Genomic DNA, 19,145 nt, shown 5'->3' on the forward strand with positions numbered 1-19,145 from the left:
GTTACCTATGTCCTCAGTTTCCTATTCTGTGAACTGCGAGGGCTCCTGGGTAATCTATATTTAAGTTCTTTCTCAGCTTTATAATTTTGTACTGTATGTTTAGGCTTCATTGTCTAGCAGTGGAATTTTTTTACTATTTTGTATTGTGTTATCTCCATTACTCCTAAAGTCTCCATCTCTTGATTACTCATTTGACTGTACTCTGACCCAAACTTCAGTTTCTTCTTTAATAGTAGTGAGTGTGAAATAAATTGTCTGTACTTTGAATGGGAACAAGGACAAATTTTAGGAAGTGCTGCTCGTGTTGTTCATGGCATTTAATAGTAGTTGTACTTTTTGGTTTTACTCTGATCTGAATGATTGGGGATCACATGTGGACCTGGGCCTTTGTTAGTACTATACTCTAGAATTAAACCCAGCTGTGATTATATAAACCTTAGCCATCAGCTCTAATGGAGGAGAGCATTTTTGGTGATGCTAAGATATGATGGGCAGGCTTCCTGGGGAGTATCACCACCGTCTTCTTTGACGTTATTTCTCAAAGACGCTCTTACTCCTCTCTACTCATGGGCACGGATGCATAAAGGTAGAGAGGCAGCACTTGGATTGGCTGATTAACAGCTGCTAGGAGACAGTAGAGGGCAGTAAGTAGACAATTCATCTGTATATATTTGAGAACCAGTAGTAGTAGTTTGACGGAGCAGAATTGGGTGCTTACTATGTTTATTACAGCCAATGGTTCAAACAGAGGATAATAGCCATAGCAAGGGAGCAGTTTCATGAAATGGAATTCTGTAAATAAAATCCGTTTTAAAAGTCATAATCATTTGTTAGTTCAGGTTAGACCCTAGCCCTTGATGAAAAGTATCAGTAGAATATATATACCTGTTTTGAAATGTAAGGCAGTGCAATTAAAATATTCTTGTACAAATTTAGACATATTACTTATCAAAGATACTAATGAAGGCAATGTAATCAAAATAAAATCAAATGAAATCAAATTAGAAGACTATTAATGAATTTATAGAATCCATGTTTGGGATTAGTAATTTGAATAGTCATGAAATTCTCATTGCATCAACAAGTGTCTCTGTGTTTCCTAATATGTACCTAGCATTGTGGAAGTGTTTTGAGGCATGAGACTGGAAACTTCTCTGTTATGGTGCCTCCACTAACCAGCAGTATAGCCTTAGGAAAATCACTTCCTTTTTAAAGAAATTATCTTTTAAAGACTTTATTTTTCCCTTTTCTCCCAAAGCCCCCTGGTACATAGTTGTGTATTTTTAGTTGTGGGTCCTTCTAGTTGTGGCATGTGGGATGCTGCCTCAGCATGGCTTGATGAGCGGTGCCATGTCTGCGTCCAGGATCCGTATCGGTGAAACCCTGGGCTGCCGAAGCAGAGCGCATGAACTTAACCACTCGGCCACGGGGCTGGCCCCAGAAATTGTCTTTTAAAAATGCAATATTCAGTGCATAACGAAGAATATGTGTAAAATATATACATAATAATAAAATGGACACCCATGTACCTACCACCCAACTTGAGAACTAGACCATTACTAGTACAGTTCTCTCTACCTGTGTGCCACTTCCTTATCTCATCCCCTGCATACCCACACCCTGTAACCATTAACCTTATTTCTGTGATAGTCATTCTATTGCTTTAAAAAATAGTTTTAATACATATGTATGCAAACCTAGATAATATACTATTTAATTTTCTTATTTTCAGATTTATATAGATGGTATACTGTCTTTTTCTTACTCAGGATTATATTGCTAAGATCTTTATAAGGTTTTCTGTAGCTATAGTTCATTCATTGTCACTGCTGAATAATATTTCACTTTGGGAATATATCAGAATTTATCCATTCTTCTGTTGATGGCCCTTTAGGTTGTTTGCAGGGTTTTTTCTGTTATGATCAGAAAATAGGTGTCTTTTGGGGTATATTTATAAAATGGGTTTTTCCTTGTGTGTGTGTGTAGGATACACATATACGCATACGAACATGCACTCAGGCATACATATAGGAAGACACACACGTGTAATGAAAAGTCTTGAAACGTGCAGCTTTACAAGAGGTGAAATTGTTCTCCAAGGTGGTTTTACCAGTATGCACTCCCACTAGCAATGTGTGAGTTCCCATTGCTTCATAGTTTTTCAACACTTGGTATAGTCTGACTTCTTACTTTTTGCCACTTCTCTGATTAGTAATGAAGTTAAGCATCTTTGCATATGTTTATGGGCCATTTTTATGTTCGACCTCTGAAATACTTATTCGTGTCTTTTAACTATTTTCTGTTGGGTTATCTTTCTCCTACTGATTTATAATTGAGTCCTTTTCATATGCAGGATATTAATCCTTTGTTGGTTATATTCATTTCAAATATCTTAGTTTGTGGCTTGTCCTTTTACTGTTTTTTCATGTCTTTTGATAAATAAGTTCTTAATTTTAATGTAGTTAAATTTTTTGGTTTCTTTCTTTGTAGTTGGTGCTTTATGTATCTTGTCTAAGTAATCCTTCCCTATGCCAAAGTTGGAAAACCAGTCTCCTTTTTCTTTTTCCTAAAAGTTTTAAAGTTTGGCAGATTATTTTTTGAGCCTCATTGTTCAGATCTTTAAAGTGCAGGAGTTGGACTAGGTGTTCGGTAACAATCTTTTACTCTTTGACATTGTGACTTGAAGTAGACTTAGGATATGTGCATATGTTTTCAGAGATTACAGTGTTCATTTCGTAATCTCTGCCACTCTGAAGTTTCATATTCACTCCTACTTTACTTCTCTTTCTCTTATTTCTCCAGCCTCTTCCCTGTTTTTTTCAGAAAAGTACCCTGTTGAATTCTGCAGCATCCTAGAGTGTCTATGTTGAAGCAGCATTTTTTAATTGAAATTTGTGTTGAGATAATTGTAGAGAGGCATGCAGTTCTAAGAAATAATAGAGAGATCCCATGTACCTTTTACCTAGTTTCTCCCAATGGTGACATGTTGCAAAACTGTAGTATAATGTCACAACCAGGGTATTGACATTGATAACATCTACCAATAGTATTCAGGTTTCTCCAGTTATACTTGTATGTGTGTGTGTGTGTGCATGTTTATGTTTCTGTGTAGTTTTATCCCATGTGTAGGTTTGTATATCCACCATGACAGACAAGATACAGAAGGAAACAGCATTTTTTGGAAATAGCATTTTTAAAAGTCTGTGTCACTGAGTACCTCCAGAGTGTTCTAGAGTGCCCAGTTTGGCTGGTGTCCACACAGTTTTAGAGGGCCATCTCAGGTTATATAACCCAGAAGCAAATTGATGAGCTGAAACCTTGACCTAAGAGATGAGGGGAACTTTGGTCCTTGGGTCTGAGATCCTGGGAGGCCAGTTGGCATGCCCTGAAAATACAGTAATCATTTGTTTTGAATTGTATATGCCCGTATGAACCTGCGGTCAAGACATCCTGGTAAAAGCTGCTCTGGTCCATCCTACCAATAGGAGTCATTCAAATTCCAACTGGTTGTTAGCTACTAAAAATTAATAGTCGGAAGGAGGAATGATAATCCTTCTAAGAAAATAATGAAAAGCATGCCAAAATTTGCACTGGTTTATATCCCTATAAATACAAACTTACATTATTGTTAGGATACTGATAGTCAAGAACATTTGAAGACTGCATTTATGGAGAGCTATGTTGCTTCAACTCATGTCTACCTCAAAATATTTAAAAACACTCAGCATCTTAAGTGCAGTTCATTCATTCATCTCTTTATTGACTTCTTTTGACTGGCCAGGTAGTATGCTCAGCAATGGGAATCGAGTGGTGAGTAAAAACAGAAGTAGTTCATGTCCTTATGGAGGTTATAATCTAATTTATGATTAAAAAATAAGCCAACAAATATTATAATTACTTATTTTCATAAGTTATGAATATAAACAGAGGTAACAGAAATAGGGTCTGCTTTTGATTAGGGTGGCCAGTAAGTTCCATCTGAGGAGATGACATTTAAGCAGATAACTGGAGGAGTGAAGGACTACTGCAAAGGGAGTTGAGAGTAGACACTGGAATCAGCTTGTTCAAAGGCCTTGGGTTGAGCAAGAGCTAGGCGCTGTTGGGAAACTGAAAGGAAGCTAATGGGGCTGAAGGGCACACTCTGTGGGGAAGGGCAAGACGGCACTGAATGGGCTTGTAGGAACTTCTGGGGCACTGTCTTGGGAGCAGTTTGGATCCTGTAATCTTGAACTTCTTGAAACCATGAAGGTGATTTGGAAATGTGGAAGGGTGATCATAATGAAGTTCTCTATTAATCAATTCACAAATATTTATTGAATACCCTATCATGTGTCAGGCACTGTTCTACTTGCTGGAATGCATTGGTGAGCAAAACAGACAAATATATCTGCCCCCATTGACCTTACATTTTAGTGTGAAAGGGTGTTGTTAGAGTAAATGGTAAACTGATGTGACAAAGGATAAACTGATGTATTTCTGGTTTCCAGAATAGAGTGGCCAGAAAAAGGTAGATGTTTGTTTCACATGGAATGGCTCAGGGCAAGGAGACAGCCTCTGTTCCATGAGGTCATCCAGGCTCCCAGGCTAATGGGGCAGTTCTGCCTTCCTCAGCATGTGGTTTTCAAGTTCCAGCCAGTTAGAAGGAACGAGGAGCTCCAGGGCAAGTTTCTTTAGGAAAATGACCAGGAAGTTTCACACATCACTATTGCACACATACCAATGGAGAAATCTTAGTCACATGGTCCTCCCTGGCCACAAGAGAGACAGGGAAATGTAGTTTCTACCTGAAAAGCTAGGTGCTCAGGAAGAAAGGAAGAACAGATTTCGGTGGGCAACCGGTAGACAGGGAGACAGACAACAAAAAAGATAAATAATTGTAATATTTTCTATGCTAGTGATGAGTGAAAATGGGAATATGAAGCAGAGAAGGAGGATAGGAAGTGTCAGAGGTTGGTAAGAGGTTGCAGTTTTTCATAGGGTGACAAAAAAAGGCCTCACTGTGAAGGTGCCATTTGAGTAAAGCCCTAAATGAAGTCTGTGAGCCAGAAATACCATCCTGAGTTGTTATGAGGCCTCTCATAACACAGAGTTGGTTTTAACATGCCTGAGTCTTAGACCTTATCTGAAAGTAGTTAGTGGAAAGGCACCATTATGCCATGGTTTCACTTAGAGCAAACAATACAAGAAGACTTTAAACAATGAATGCTGGATTAATGAATTATAATGCTAATACCTGGACTTGAGACAGCAGTCTGAGAGATTTTGTCTTGGCTCTTTGATAGATGGTAAGCTTCACTCCCTAAGAAAGGAGGAACTAAGGTCCCTCTGCAACACTCAGTTCAGAGTGTTGCACATATTTGTTTTATAGGGGTTTTTTGGGGGGATTGATTTTTTTCCTAAGGGTAGGAATTATTTATGATCTGAGTCTGCTATAAAACTGGTTAATTTCAGTCAGCTGTTATCAATGCAGTTTCAAGGATGTGGCGACATAAAGAGAAGGGAAGTATTTTCATGTTCACCCTTGGTCATCCAAAATCTTGCTTAGTTGCTCTTCCGGTTACAGAAGGCAGTACTTTCCAACCATTCACTATTTTCTTTAATTATATTCGAGTGATGCTTTAAGCATGTTTATTTTGTTTTATTTTATTTTATTTTGCTGAGGAAGATTGTCCCTGAGCTAACATCTGTGTCCATCTTTCTCTACTTTATATGTGGGATGCCTGCCACAGCATGGCTTGATAAGCAGTGCATAGGTCTGCATCTGGGATCCAAACCGGTGAACCCTGGGCCACCGAAGTGCAAAGTGTGAACTTAACTGCCTTGCCACTGGGCCAGCCCCTAAGCATCTTTAAATGTAAAATACATAATCACTTTTCGCTACTCCTTCTGCATCACTTTATTTTAAGGACAATCCATTTGTTTAATGGGACAAAATGAAATGACTTTCTGCCTGTTTTTTTCCTTAATGCCCTTCCCACCTCCAGCACCCCTAGATTTGGATACATAGATTGTCTGTGGGATTTCTTATTGTTGTAGTAACCATTATCTTTCATCACGGAACCTAGAGTTTAGAAAGGGAAATAAGATACATTGATATATAACAAAAATACAAGACAGAAAATGATAAATGCCATGAGAAAGTTAAAAATAAAATGCTGTTACAGTTCACAAACTGCAGAATGAGATGAGTAACCCTGTCAGTGTCTGCTTCCACAATTGTGAAAGGAGACAGCAAGGTTAACTTTGAGCTTAATATATAATGGTCTCAAAAGGAATTTTCCCTTCTTGGAAAAGAGAAACACTTGATCTGTCATCCTCCTGTTTAAATGTTTTTGTGAGTCCAGTCATTTCCTAGGCACAGATAAAATACATTTTTTCCTCTTCACACTACACCATGGAGAAAAACTCAAGTCAGACTGGAAAAGCGCTATTAATCGCTTCAGAGCATTTTGTACAGGCTTGGAAGTCACCCTCAAATTTTTCCTCCTCTCTCTCACTCCATCTTACCCAGTCCATCACCAAATTCCAAAGATTATGCCTCCTGAATATTTTTTGATTCCTCTCTTAATCCATCTCTGCAAAGCAGCTAGACTGATTTTTTTAAAACATACATTAGTTTAAGTCAGTTTCATGGTAAGAATCCCTAATGGCTCCCCTCACACTTAGAATAATATTTAAACTCCTTACTGCACCTGCCAGGCTTTACCTGCCTGTGCAGCATAGTCTCTGACCTCTGCCCCTCGCCTTCTGCACTGCAGTCACACTGGCCTTCCCTCCCAGGTCCACCCTCCTGCATGCAGCTCCCACTGTGTGGAATCCTCTCCCCAGGGACCCTGTTTCTACTCCTCCTTCAGACTAAGCTAAAGCATCACTTCATTAAGGAAGCCTTCCCTGACCCTCACTGAGGTCAGACTACCCAGTCTCACAGGGTCTCATAGCACCTTGTTCTTCTCTCTCTCTCTCTCTTTTTTTTGGTGAGGAGGATTGACCTTGAGCTAACATCTTTGCCAGTCTTCCTGTATTTTGTATGTGGGTCACCACCACAGCATGGCTTGATGAGCAGTGCTAGGTCTGCATCCAGGATCTGAACCAAAGCGGAGCGTGCGAACTTAACCACTAACTACACCACTGGGCCGGCCCCCCCCCCATACTTTTCTTTTGTAGGTCTTTCTGCAATTGTTATTAGTAATGAATCTTGAAACTAGTTATTAGCTGCCTCCCCTCTAGAATAAGATCTAAGAGGGCGTGTGTGCTTTTACTTATTCACTGCTCTATACCAAGAGCCAGTGTCTAGTATAGTGCTGGGCAGTGGAATAAATACTGGAAAAATATTTGTTGCTAAAGAAAAAGAGCAGAAAATTCCCAAATTATGTAAATTTGGTTTTGGATTTTATTTAGGTGCTTACATTTGATCCTTAGGTTTTCTATTGTTGGAATGTTTACAAAAGACAAGTATCCACATTACCTGGGAGCTGTTAGAAATGCACTTCTCAGGCCTCTGATTCAGACACTCTGGGTATGGGGCCTGGCAATTTGGTTTGTAACAAACCATCTAGGTGATACTGATGCATAATGATGTTTGAGAACCAGTGTTCTATAAAAATATTGACTGAAGGTTGACTCTGGCTAAATAAAATATGAAGTGCAATTTAAACCTCCTTTCAAAATTAAGTACATTATTTCTGACCAACAGTGGGTAATAAACTACTTTTCAGCCACCCCACCCCCCGCCATTTTATCAATTCATGTCTTCCGATGTCAACTGAAATGAAACAATGGCCCTGAGCTAACCCACATCTGGACTCTAAAAATTATGTAATAGTTTTCAACCTTCACCATTCTGAATCTTTTATCTGGTGCCATTGAAATCCAGGAAATGATTATAAAACTGATAATGCCCATGATTCTAGTGTTGGAGTGCTTTGTTTTAAAATATTTTTTTTAATTAATGTTATGGTAGATTACAACCTTGGGAGATTTCAGTTGTACATTATTGTTAGTCATGTTGTGGGTACACCACTTCCCCCTTTGTGCCCTCCCCCCTCCCCCCCCTTTTCCTGGTAACCCCCGATCAGTTTTCCCTTTCAAAATTTTTAATTTCCCCTCTGAGTGGAGTCATATAGAGTTCATCTTTCTCTGTGTTTTAAAATATTTTTAATGTTTATTATACAGGGTCAGAACGATTTTTTGCTAAAGCCTAGTTTGTTGTAGTTTCTAGCTTCATAGTATCTAAAGCATTTTGAAGCATTAGCAGAGTTTGGATGTGCGTATTCTTGGCTATGTTTGGATTCCAGGGCTGTGCTACACCATGAAACTCTTTTTGTGAATGGATTGACTGCATTGTTAAAGGTCACTCAGCCCCAGTCTTGCCATTCACTTAAAATTTGCTCCATGTTTGACTCAAGGACACAATTTGGACAAAACCATTTCCACCTGGTGATTCTTAGGCGCTCCATAGGAAATTAATTGCAGGTTTCTTTCTCTCACAATGGATGCCCAAGGCTCATTGATTCTCTTTCTCATACTTAGAAGCACAGGATTTGAATGGGAAAGGGAGATAACCAAGAAAAGAAATTTAAAATGTTTTAAGAACCTCTTTATTTTAGAATATTTTCAGATTTACAGAAAAGTTGCAAAGATAGTACAGAAAGTTTTCATATACCCCACACACAGTTTCCCATATTATTAACATCATGTACTAGTAGTGTACATTTGTCACAATTAATAAACCAATATTGATACATTGTCATTAACTAAAGTCCATAGTTTATTCATATTTTGTCAGTTTTCCATTAATGTCACTTTCCTGTTTCAGGATCCTATCCAGAACACCACATCACAGTTAATTATATCTGTTTAGACTCCTCTTGGCTGTGACAGCTTCTCAGACTTTCCTTGGTTTAGATGCTGTTGACAGTTTTGAGGAGTACTGGTCAGGGATTTTGTAGAATGTTCCTCAATTGGGATTTGTCTTTTTTTCTCATGATTAGGCTATTGAGTTTTGGGAGGAAGAACTGAGAGGCGAAGTGCCGTTTTCATCACACCGTGTCAAGAGTACATATTATCAACATGACTTACCACTGTTGGTGTTGACTCTAATCACCTTTCTAAAGTAGTGTTTACTAGATTCCTCCACTGTTAAGTTACTATTTTTCCTCCTTTTCGTACTGTACTCTTTGAAGCAAGTCACTAAGTGTAGCCCAAGAGATTATTTTTTAATTGTGAGATTCCATATAACGTCTTTCTTGTCGAGTGGGACTTTCTCCATTACTTTTTGGTATCTCCTTTTAAGTTTTACTTGACTTAGGAGACACGTATATGCAATTGACATGTTTCAAATGTTTATTTAAATTGTGGAGTGTATTCAGCTGAAGGGATTTGAAATTAAAGTGAATATTTTAGTGAATACTTGTTCTGGGGCAGTTAGGGAAACCTAATATATTTTGCAGATATTTCTTTGTCCAGCTGTTGCCCACATCCACTCTCATTCGTCACCCTCCAAGCCTCTGTTTGTCCATAGCTGCTCCTAGAATTTAATTGTCTTCTAGCTAAAACCTCTATGAAAACATTTGGGTACATAGAGTGGCCCAGGTTTTTTTTGCTTGGCAAGAACTCCCTTGCTAAAATGGTTTTTAATATGTTTGTGTCTTTCTACTGTGCTGCTTTTGCCAGAATAGATGCAGCCCTAAAAATTTGCTTGTCTTCCTAACTCCTTTCTTAATATCTTATAGCAGAGACTGAGCTATTGATCTGAAGGGATAATAATAACCCTGCATGTGCTTTTTGCAGGTTCTGATATTTTAAGAACCGAGAGCTTTGAAAAAGAACATTGCTTTACTTCACATAAACTCAAGGCTTCTTCAAACCAAGTAATACACAGCATATGTCATAAAGAAGATTCATTCCTAGAAATCAGCAGATTCAAAGGGAGCAAAGGATTAGGGAGAAGGAATTAAAGCAAGTGACAGTACTTGCTCAGGGACTGATGAGCTGGGTCAGCGCTCTGGGAACATTGTCTCCAGCAGTCCTGCTCACTCTTTACCCACCGCATTCCTAATTCATGTCCTTGGCTCCTAACATAACTTAAAGTACTTCTCAGAAAGATAGTTCCAGAAGGAAAGGCACACAGGAAGTAAACAATTGACTTTTGCTGAAGTTAACCTTAGTATATTAATAGTAGTTTTGGATTCTAGTTTGACTCCTCAATAGAGAAAATAGTGAGCAACAGGCCTTGTTATGATTAGATATATTTCACGTAACTGAAGACAGTACATCTAAAATTGAGGATTTTTTTTGCTGCATACATTTCTTAAGCTAAGTTCCAGCTAATAAGGTCTAAGAGGACTCCCTGAATTTGAGAGGTATGCCAAAAAAAAGGAGAGTTAAAGAATATTTAGGTTTACTTTCTTAACTTTTCAATGTGACTTATATCTCTTATATATTGTATCTGTTCATCACTTGGAAGAATCCAGTACTCATTTTTAAGATTTGTTTTTAACTTTTTTGGAATAAGCTTTTTATTTTAAAATAGTTTGAAATTTGCTGGAAATTTTCAGAGATGGTACAGAGAGTTCACATATATACCCCCCACACAGTTTCCCTTATTATTAACATCTTGCATTAGTATGGTGCATTTGTTACAATTAATGAACCAATATTGATATATTATTAACTAAAGTCTGTACTTTATTCATAATTCTTTAGTTTGTCATAATGTCCTTTTTCTGTTCCAGGATCCCATCTAAGATACCATGTCGTAATTAGTCATCATGTCTCCTTAGGTTCCTCTTGGCTGTGACAGTTCCTTAGAATTTCCTTGTTTTGATAATGTTGACAGTTTTGAGGAGTAGTGGTCAGGGATTTTGTAGGATATTCCTGAATTAGGATTTGTCTGATGTTTTTCTCCTGATTAGACATGGGTTATGACTTTGTAGGAAGAAGGCTAAAGAAGTGAAGGGCTATTCTCATCACATCGTATTCACCGTGCATGGTATCAGCATGACTTATCACTGATGATGTTAACTTGATCACCTGGCTAAGATAGAGTTTGACAGGTTTCTTCATTGTTAAAGTTATTATTTTTTTAAATAGAGATTTTTACTGATTTTCTTGCCTCTGTGATTCTGGAGAGGAAGATGGCTCATTTCATTTATTTGACAGCACTTACTGTGAGTTAAAATAAATATGGCTTTAGATAAATTTTAGGGTTTTTTTCTTAAAAGCCCACTCTTACTAATTAGAGAAATAAGCCATATTTAAGAAATAGCCTATAGTTTGTAGGGAACAAAAGTTGGTCATGGTCAAGTTACTGGTGTACAGTGTGTATTTGTTTAGCTTTTCTCTAAATATGCTGAGTTTTTCAACAAAATTCTATTTGTGGATGAGTATTGTTAAATTACATTACATTCTTCAAATGTTATAGCAACTCAATTATTCATGATTTACCAGTTATTAGACTTTCTCACCTTCTCTTTTCACTTATTTTATATTCAGAAGTAACAGTGAAAAGTATTTCCCTAAATGAGACCCTTTGACTCCTCCCAGCTTTCATTATAAGTACAATGGATTATATAGATATTAGAGATCAGGCAACCTCCTGCTTACTTACAGCCCTTCAGATGCTAGTCACAGTACCAGGTGAAGGTCAGAAAGTACTAGGAAAAGAAGTCACCAGCACATCTTGTATTGAAATTTGTTAGGGAATTTCAGTATCAAGGAATGAGTGTGTCATACAGCAGATAAGCCTCTAGGATGAATTTGGTTAATTCTCCACAGCAACAGAATCTCATAATCAGAGGGTGTTGCTTGAGGCTTTCTCTTGTTTTGGAGTTGGCTGATCTAAATTGTGTAACCTCTAGTGGATTTCCATTCTGTTATCTATCAAGGAAAGTCTGAGGATGGAAAGAGATTTTCTGTTGGGCTGTGTGTGGGCTCAATGGAAAGGGTTAAAAATTAGGAGTGAATGCATTTAACTCAATTTTGCTTCCTAATGACAATCATCTCTCCCAGGTTTAGTGACACTGCGAACATGGAAGGAGCAGAGGCATCTATCTGGGTTTTATTGCTGGCTCTGCCACTAGTTTGTTGTATAATTTTTTTTTTTTTAAGTCTAAGTCTCTGTGGTGCCCTGTGCATCACCCATTTTTTTTTTTTTAAAGATTGGCACCTGGGCTAACAACTGTTTCCAATCTTTTTTGGTTTTTTTCTGCTTTATCTCCCCCAAACCCCCTGTACACAGTTGTATATCTTAGTTGCAGATCCTTCTAGTTGTGGGATATGGGACGCCGCCTCAACATGGCCTGACGAGCGGTGCCATGTCTGCGCCCAGGATCCGAACCCTGGGCCACTGCAGCAGAGCGCGCAAACTTAACCACTCTGCCACGGAGCTGGCCCCTGTTGTATAATTTTGAGGGTAGTTTTTTTATTTTTAAAGATTTTATTTTTTTCCTTTTTCTCCCCAAAGCCCCCCAGTACATAGTTGTATATTCTTCATTGTGGGTCCTTCTAGTTGTGGTATGTGGGACGCTGCCTCAGCGTGGTTTGATGAGCAGTGACATGTGCGTGCCCAGGATTCGAACCAACAAAACACTGGGCCTCCTGCAGCGGAGCGCGCGAACTTAACCACTCGGCCACAGGGCCAGCCCCCTTGAGGGTAGTTTTTTAATGTAACTTTTCTCAATGGTCCTCAGATTTTCATCTGTACTGTGAGACTGGATAACCCAGAGCATTGCTTAAACTCCTCGAGACCGTCTTAAGTCTGTGGTTCAGAATGGAAAATAAGAGTAGCAATGTGGGCTGTCCTCTCAATTACACATTATGATCATGATACGGTGTGTTAGGAAAAAATGTAATGGGAATCTGATCTTCCCACAAAACGTTGGGGGCATGGGTCTTGACCAAGGAACTTATGCCAAATTATTTTTTCTAGATAATACCTATGGGCTATAGAGCTTTTTAAGATATTCTGAATTAGGGAAGTGGTGGTGGGTGGAGAAAGAAGACAGAAGAGATCTCTGTACACTGAATTCCATATTCCTCTTCCCTGGTCCTTCCCATGTGACAGACTCTCTCTCTTTTTTATTGATATTCTTTCATTGGTATCTCTTTCATTGATATTCTTTTCTGCTCCTGGCCTTGTTTCATGCTGTCTGATGTTGGGAGGGCTGTGAAAGCCTGCTGGCTTCCATGTCTTCACAGCTCTCCAGTGAACAAAGTTGGGGCAGGTCAGCCCTGAACAAGGCTTTGGGCCCCAGCCTGTCGTGAGTTAGGGAGAATTTCAGGAACCTCATGCTGCTAGCTCAGTAGATCAGCATGTCTGCTAGTCTCATCATGACTTTGTGTGCTTAGGTTTTTGTAAGGCTCCTCTTGCTTAGTTCCTTGTGATTAAGATTGGCCTTGTACCTCCGTGCCAGAAACTGGGCCCCGTTTTGCTTCTCCCCTATGAAGTCCTTGTCTGGATACAGTGTACCCCACTTCCTCCAAGGGTAGGAATATGCTTTCTTTTAGCCAGTCCTCTTAGGAACTTGAGCTCTGCCTAGGCCCATGCCTGTGGTTGGGACTTCACTGCCCGGTGGTGATGTTCGCTGACTAATTGCTTTTACCAGATTTCCCTCTTACTATGTTCTGTCTGCTTTGTCTTTGCTGAGTATCCTGATGTTCACTGCTCAGGTACCTGGACCTCTGCCTGTTGCTGCCCACTCTCCTTTTCTGATTATGCGCACTTGCCTACTTGGATTTCCTCCTAGATCTTGCTCTGGGTTCACCTCCAGGCACTTGACATTCCCTCCCTCTAATATGGAGAGGTCTGTGTAGGTTGCAGGGCCTGATCAGTCAGTGGTTTCCTTTATGTGGAGCCTTTATAAAAAATCTATCAGCTTTTAGCTACCTTAGTTTGTTACTTCCTGTTATTATAAACTCAGCCTTTGACATTTTTTATTGGACCAATTTTTTGTCTTTCTTTGGAACAAATCTCATATATTCCTTTTTCAGCCACTTGTTACTTTCACAGGGGAGTGGCCTCGAATCATAAAATCTTCACATTGGAGGAGACTTCCAAAGACATCCAGTTCAAATTGCCATGTGATGGGTAGCTTACCAACCCCTAAAATAACCATCAATCACATTTTGTTACAGCTCTCAATCGGTTTCTTGGGCCCAAACTATCAATTCATTCATTTTATTTATTCATTCAGTCAACACAGTTAATGAACATCTACTGTTAGCTAGGCACTGGGGATATAAGTGTGTGTGTGTGTGTGTGAGTGTGTGAGCATTCCTGTCCTTAGGGAGCTGCTACTCTAGTGGGAGATAGAGAAATAATCACAACTGCTAGCTAGAGACATGCAGTAGGCAGGAGATGGGTCATTTCTTCTGCGTGCCTGAAGGTTGGTTAATGGAGAGGCTCTTCTGACACTCTAACACCAACTTTCTGGTCCACCACTGGCTTTTTAACTACCCAAAAAAGAAAGAGGAAAAACTCGTCTGCCTCTGCTTTCTGCCTCTGTTTATCTTGACTTGCCCTTGGAGTCATCTTTCTAAATGCACGTCTTGGTTTGTTACTCCCCTGTTAATATATATGCTTCCCATTTTCTGCCCCACAAACTGACATCTAACTCTTTGGCACAACTTAGAAAGTCCTCAACCTTTCTGATTCATGCCTACTTCTCTAGTCTCATTATACACCATTTTCCATCAGACTCTCAGTGCCCCAGAACTTTGTGCAGTTTCCTGGCTACATTGTGCTTACTCACACTTCTATTGTATATGCTATTCCTGCTGCTTGAAATAGCTGCCAGTCTTGTCTTCCTAGTGAACTCGGGGGCACTGAGAGTCTGATGGAAAATATGGTATACAAGGAGGGATAAATCACAACTCTAGTTTTCCTCTTCCATTAGGTGCATTCCTGCCCGTTGGCTGTTATTACACCTTATACGTCCCTACCCCTGCCCACCAGAAGATTGTAAGCTACTCTAGAACAGACAGTTATCTTTGTCTTCAGCCTTAACACAGAGCTTAACCCAGAATGGGCAGTCAATAAATATTGGATGAATGGATGAATAAATGAGTGAAGAAGACAAGTCTTCTGTAGTTTATTTTTCAGTTTAGGTCTTCCTTGGAGGTCTGAGAAGGCTACTTAAAAGACTCCTATCACTGTTTTCACCATAGCTCCCTGCAAACCCAGGACCATGAACACTGGCTTATCCACTAGTAGACACCTGCCTGCCGACTATCACTGAATAGCCTGTCAAACAGGGAGAAAGGCCCTTCAGGGGTTCTGGACAACTCTTCATCTTCTTCCACCCTGCAGCCTCTACTGCCAAGATAGGCTTCTCCTCTGTCTCTTCAAAACTAATCAAGAGAAAGAAATTGCACAGAAGGAAAATACCTCTTCCCTGCTCTTGTAAATCAGAACAGTTGTAAAGTGAGGAGAATTAGTACTTGAACAGGGTCCTGTCTCATTAGGCAGTTCTTTGAATGAGTCATCTACAAATTCAAGAAATTGGTAAGGACAGTTAGTGTCCATGTATCATTTTAAGTTGATCTGTTTCAAATAAATAGCAAATAGGGTATTTGGGTCCTAAATTAGGTATTTATCACCTTTTTACCAGAGCCTTTTTTTACACAATTAAAATCAGTTAGCAGTGAAAGACCCACACACAAAACTGTCATGAACTTTATTCTCCCTGTCTTCCTGTCCTTTAATCATGCATCTTAAACTTACAATCAAAACTCAGCACTTTTAGTTCTGATTAGCTGTAGATCTCTGCTTAAGATAGTAGTTGGCCATTTTTGAGGTGATAGGCATTTTTTTCAGCTTTATAGAGATATAACTTACATACAGTAAAATTCACCCTTTTTAGATGTGTACAAATCTGTGAATTTTGACTAAATAATTTGTGGCCACCACTGAAATATAATAGAATTTTCTGTCCCAAGATGTTCCCTCTGCCTCTTTATCGTCTGTCCCCTCCCTATATTGCCAAACCCTGGCACAGCTGCTCTGATTTCTGTCTATAGTTTTCATTTCCAGAATTTCATATAAATGGGATCAAAATATGTAGCCTTTTAAGTCTGGGTTATTTCACTTAGCATTATGCTTTTGAGAGTCATCCGTGTCGTTGCATTTATCCATAGTTTGCTGCCTTTTATTGCTGAGTAGAGTTCCACTATATGAATGTACTACAATTTGTTTATCCATTCACCAGTTGATGGACATTTGGATAAAATTTTTGGTGATTATACATAAAGTTGCAGTAAACATTTGTATTCAGTTTTTTGTGTAACATAGATCTTTATTTCTTTTAGGTAAATAAGGAGTGGGATGGCTGGATGTTATGATAAGTGTGTGTGTTTAACTTTATTAAGACATTGCCAAGCTGTTTTCCAAAGTGACTGTAACATTTTTGATCCCCACCAGTAATATATAAGGTTCCAGCTGCTCCATATCCTTGCCAACATTGTCATTGTGTCTGTCTTTTTAAATTTTGCACATTCTAGTAGGTGGCTAGTGATGCCTCATTGTGATTTTATTCTGCATTTTTCCTAATGATTAATGATTTTTGAGCAAGTGTCTGCTAAAGGTTTTTAATTGGGCAAGTTTTAAAAAAAAACAGTTTTGAGGGTTCTGTATGTATTCTGGTTAACACCCCTTTATCACATATGTGTTTTGCAAATATTTTTTCCAACGTGTGCCTTGTCTTTCTATTTTCTTTTTTATTTTCTTACTGTCTTTCAAAGAGCAAAACTTTTAAATTCTGTTGAAATGCAGTTTATCAATTTTTTCTTTTATGGTTCATGCTGCTTCTGTTCTATATGAGAAATAATTACCAGACCTAAGATCTTGAAGATTTATTTCTTTTCTATAAGTTTTAAAGCTTTAGCATTTACATTTCAGTCAACAATCAATTTCAAGTTGTATGTATACACTGAGGTTTGAATTGAGGTTCGTTTTTTTGAATATAGGTATGTCCCATTGTTCCAGCATCGTTTGTTGAAAGACTAAAAGACTATCCTTTATCAATTGAATTAACTTGGCATCTTTTTCAAAAATCAATTAACCATATGTACGTGTGGGTCAGTTTCTGGACTGTCTGCTCTGTTCCATTGATCTATGTGTTTATCCTTTTACCAATATCACACTGTCGTGAGTAGTATAGCTTTATAGTAAGTCTTGAAATAAATTGGTTTGAGTCCTCCAACTTTTTCTTTTTAAAATGCTTTGGTTATCCTAGATTATTTGTTTTTCCATATAAACTTTCGAATCATCTTGTAAATTTCTAAAAAAAAAAGAAATAAGCTTGGATTTTTATTAAGCATTGACTTGAATGCTGAATTGGGATTGAATTGACTCTCTAATTTGGGAGAGAATTACAATATTGATGATATTGAGTCCTCTGATCCACATACACATTATATCTCTCCAGTTCCTTTCATCTTCTTTGATTTCTCTCTTCAGTTCTTTTTGTAATTTTCAACATTGAAATCTTACAATACTGTTAGATTGATCCTTGAGTATTGCATATTTATTGGTGCTGTTGCAAATGACGCTCATAAAAATTTCAGTCCCCAGTTGTTCACTGCTATATATAAAAATTCAATTCATTTTTGAATAGTGATCTTATAAAGACAGTTTTATTTCTCCTCTCCAATTTTATCTATCTTTATTTCTTTTCTGTGCCTTAACTACATTAGCTAAGACTTCCATCCAGTACAATGTTAAATAGACGTGGTAAGAGTGGATTCCTTGCCTTGTTCCTGATCTTAGGGGGAAATCATTCAATCTTTTACCATTAAGTATGAGTTGGCTTTAGATTTTTTCTTGGGTGCTCTTTATTAGGCTGAGGAGGTTCCCTTCTATTTCTAGTTAACTGGGTATTTTTTTTTAATTAAGGTTATGATAGTTTACAACGTTGTGAAATTTCACTTGTACATTATTGTTAGTCATGTTGTGGGTACACCACTTCACCCTTTGTGCCCTCCCCCCAACCCCCCCTTTCCCCTGGTAACCACCGATCAATTCTCCTTGTCTATATGTTAACTTCCACCTATGAGTGGAGTCATACAGAGTTCGTCTTTCTCTGTCTGGCTTATTTCACTTAACATAATTAACTGGGTATTTTTTAAAATCGTGAATGGCTGTTGAATGAATGTCACACAATTTTTGCCTCTGTATACATAATCATGTAGATTTTCTCGCTTAGGCTGTTGATATTGTGATTGGGATGGTTTGAGTTAGGAATGTTGAATCAACCTTGCTTTCCTAGGCTAAATCCCATGTCACCATTATATATTATTCTCTTATAATTTATGGATAAAAATTATGGTTAGATACCACAAAGTAGTTGGTAATTTCTTAACCATATATGTTTTTTATAGGTCACTGGAACCACTGCCATCCTTGTTAAGGGAAGTGCTAGCCTTGCTCATCATACAATACAGGCAGAGTGCTTTTCTTCTAATACAGCGAGTGTCTATGTACTAGGCAGTGTGTACATTTATTTAATCTTACTTAATGAGAAACTGAGGTCCAATGAGTAATTTGTACCACTGAAGTCTTGCAGCTAGTAAATGGCATGGTCAGAACATAAGTGCAGGTTTGTTTGGTAAAACCCATAATGAGCCCGCTAGATTTTATTGCCTCTTTCTGGAAATGAGTGTATGTGTATGCTGGGGCGAGGGACAGGGACAGGGAGAGTGGGAGAGAGAGTGATTGAAATTAGGAAAGTGAGAAATATTCTATCACTCTTCATTGCCATCTAAAAATCTGGGCTTTTAGATATCTTGTTTTGTGTCTCAGCTCTGCCATTTGCTTGATTTGTAGTATATTTGTTTCTCAGAGACTTTAAAAAAAAATTTGGAATGTAGAATATTAACACTGGTTATTACAAGGATACAGATAATATATGTAAAGTGCCTCGCACATAGAATGTGCTCAATAGAGTGTTGTCTATTACTATCATCATTATTGATTTCCTACCATTAAATGTACTTTACAACTGGAAATAATTAATTTAGGTTTGGAAAATACCAAAAGAGACTTAGAATAACTTCTGTAGTTGTTTGTTTAGCTCTTTGGTCAAAATAGCCTAGAGCAAGTTCCTTTTTATAAAAATGGAATTAGTTTCCTCTACTTTCTCCCCACCTCC

At 38.3% G+C, this 19,145-nt stretch overlaps 1 protein-coding gene and 1 non-coding gene across 7 annotated transcripts in view; one reads left to right on the plus strand and one right to left on the minus strand.

Annotated features, from left to right (window-relative positions):
• ATP11C (ATPase phospholipid transporting 11C) overlaps positions 1-19,145 on the plus strand; it is a 172,510-nt gene that overhangs the window by 16,563 nt on the left and 136,802 nt on the right. The window lies entirely within an intron of this gene.
• LOC124246244 (U6atac minor spliceosomal RNA) lies at positions 18,312-18,436 on the minus strand. The gene has a single exon (XR_006890448.1). It is a non-coding gene; the product is annotated as a U6atac minor spliceosomal RNA (small nuclear RNA).

The sequence above is a fragment of the Equus quagga genome, chromosome 10, assembly GCF_021613505.1.
Source record: "Equus quagga isolate Etosha38 chromosome 10, UCLA_HA_Equagga_1.0, whole genome shotgun sequence".
NCBI classification, from domain to species: Eukaryota; Metazoa; Chordata; class Mammalia; order Perissodactyla; family Equidae; genus Equus; species Equus quagga.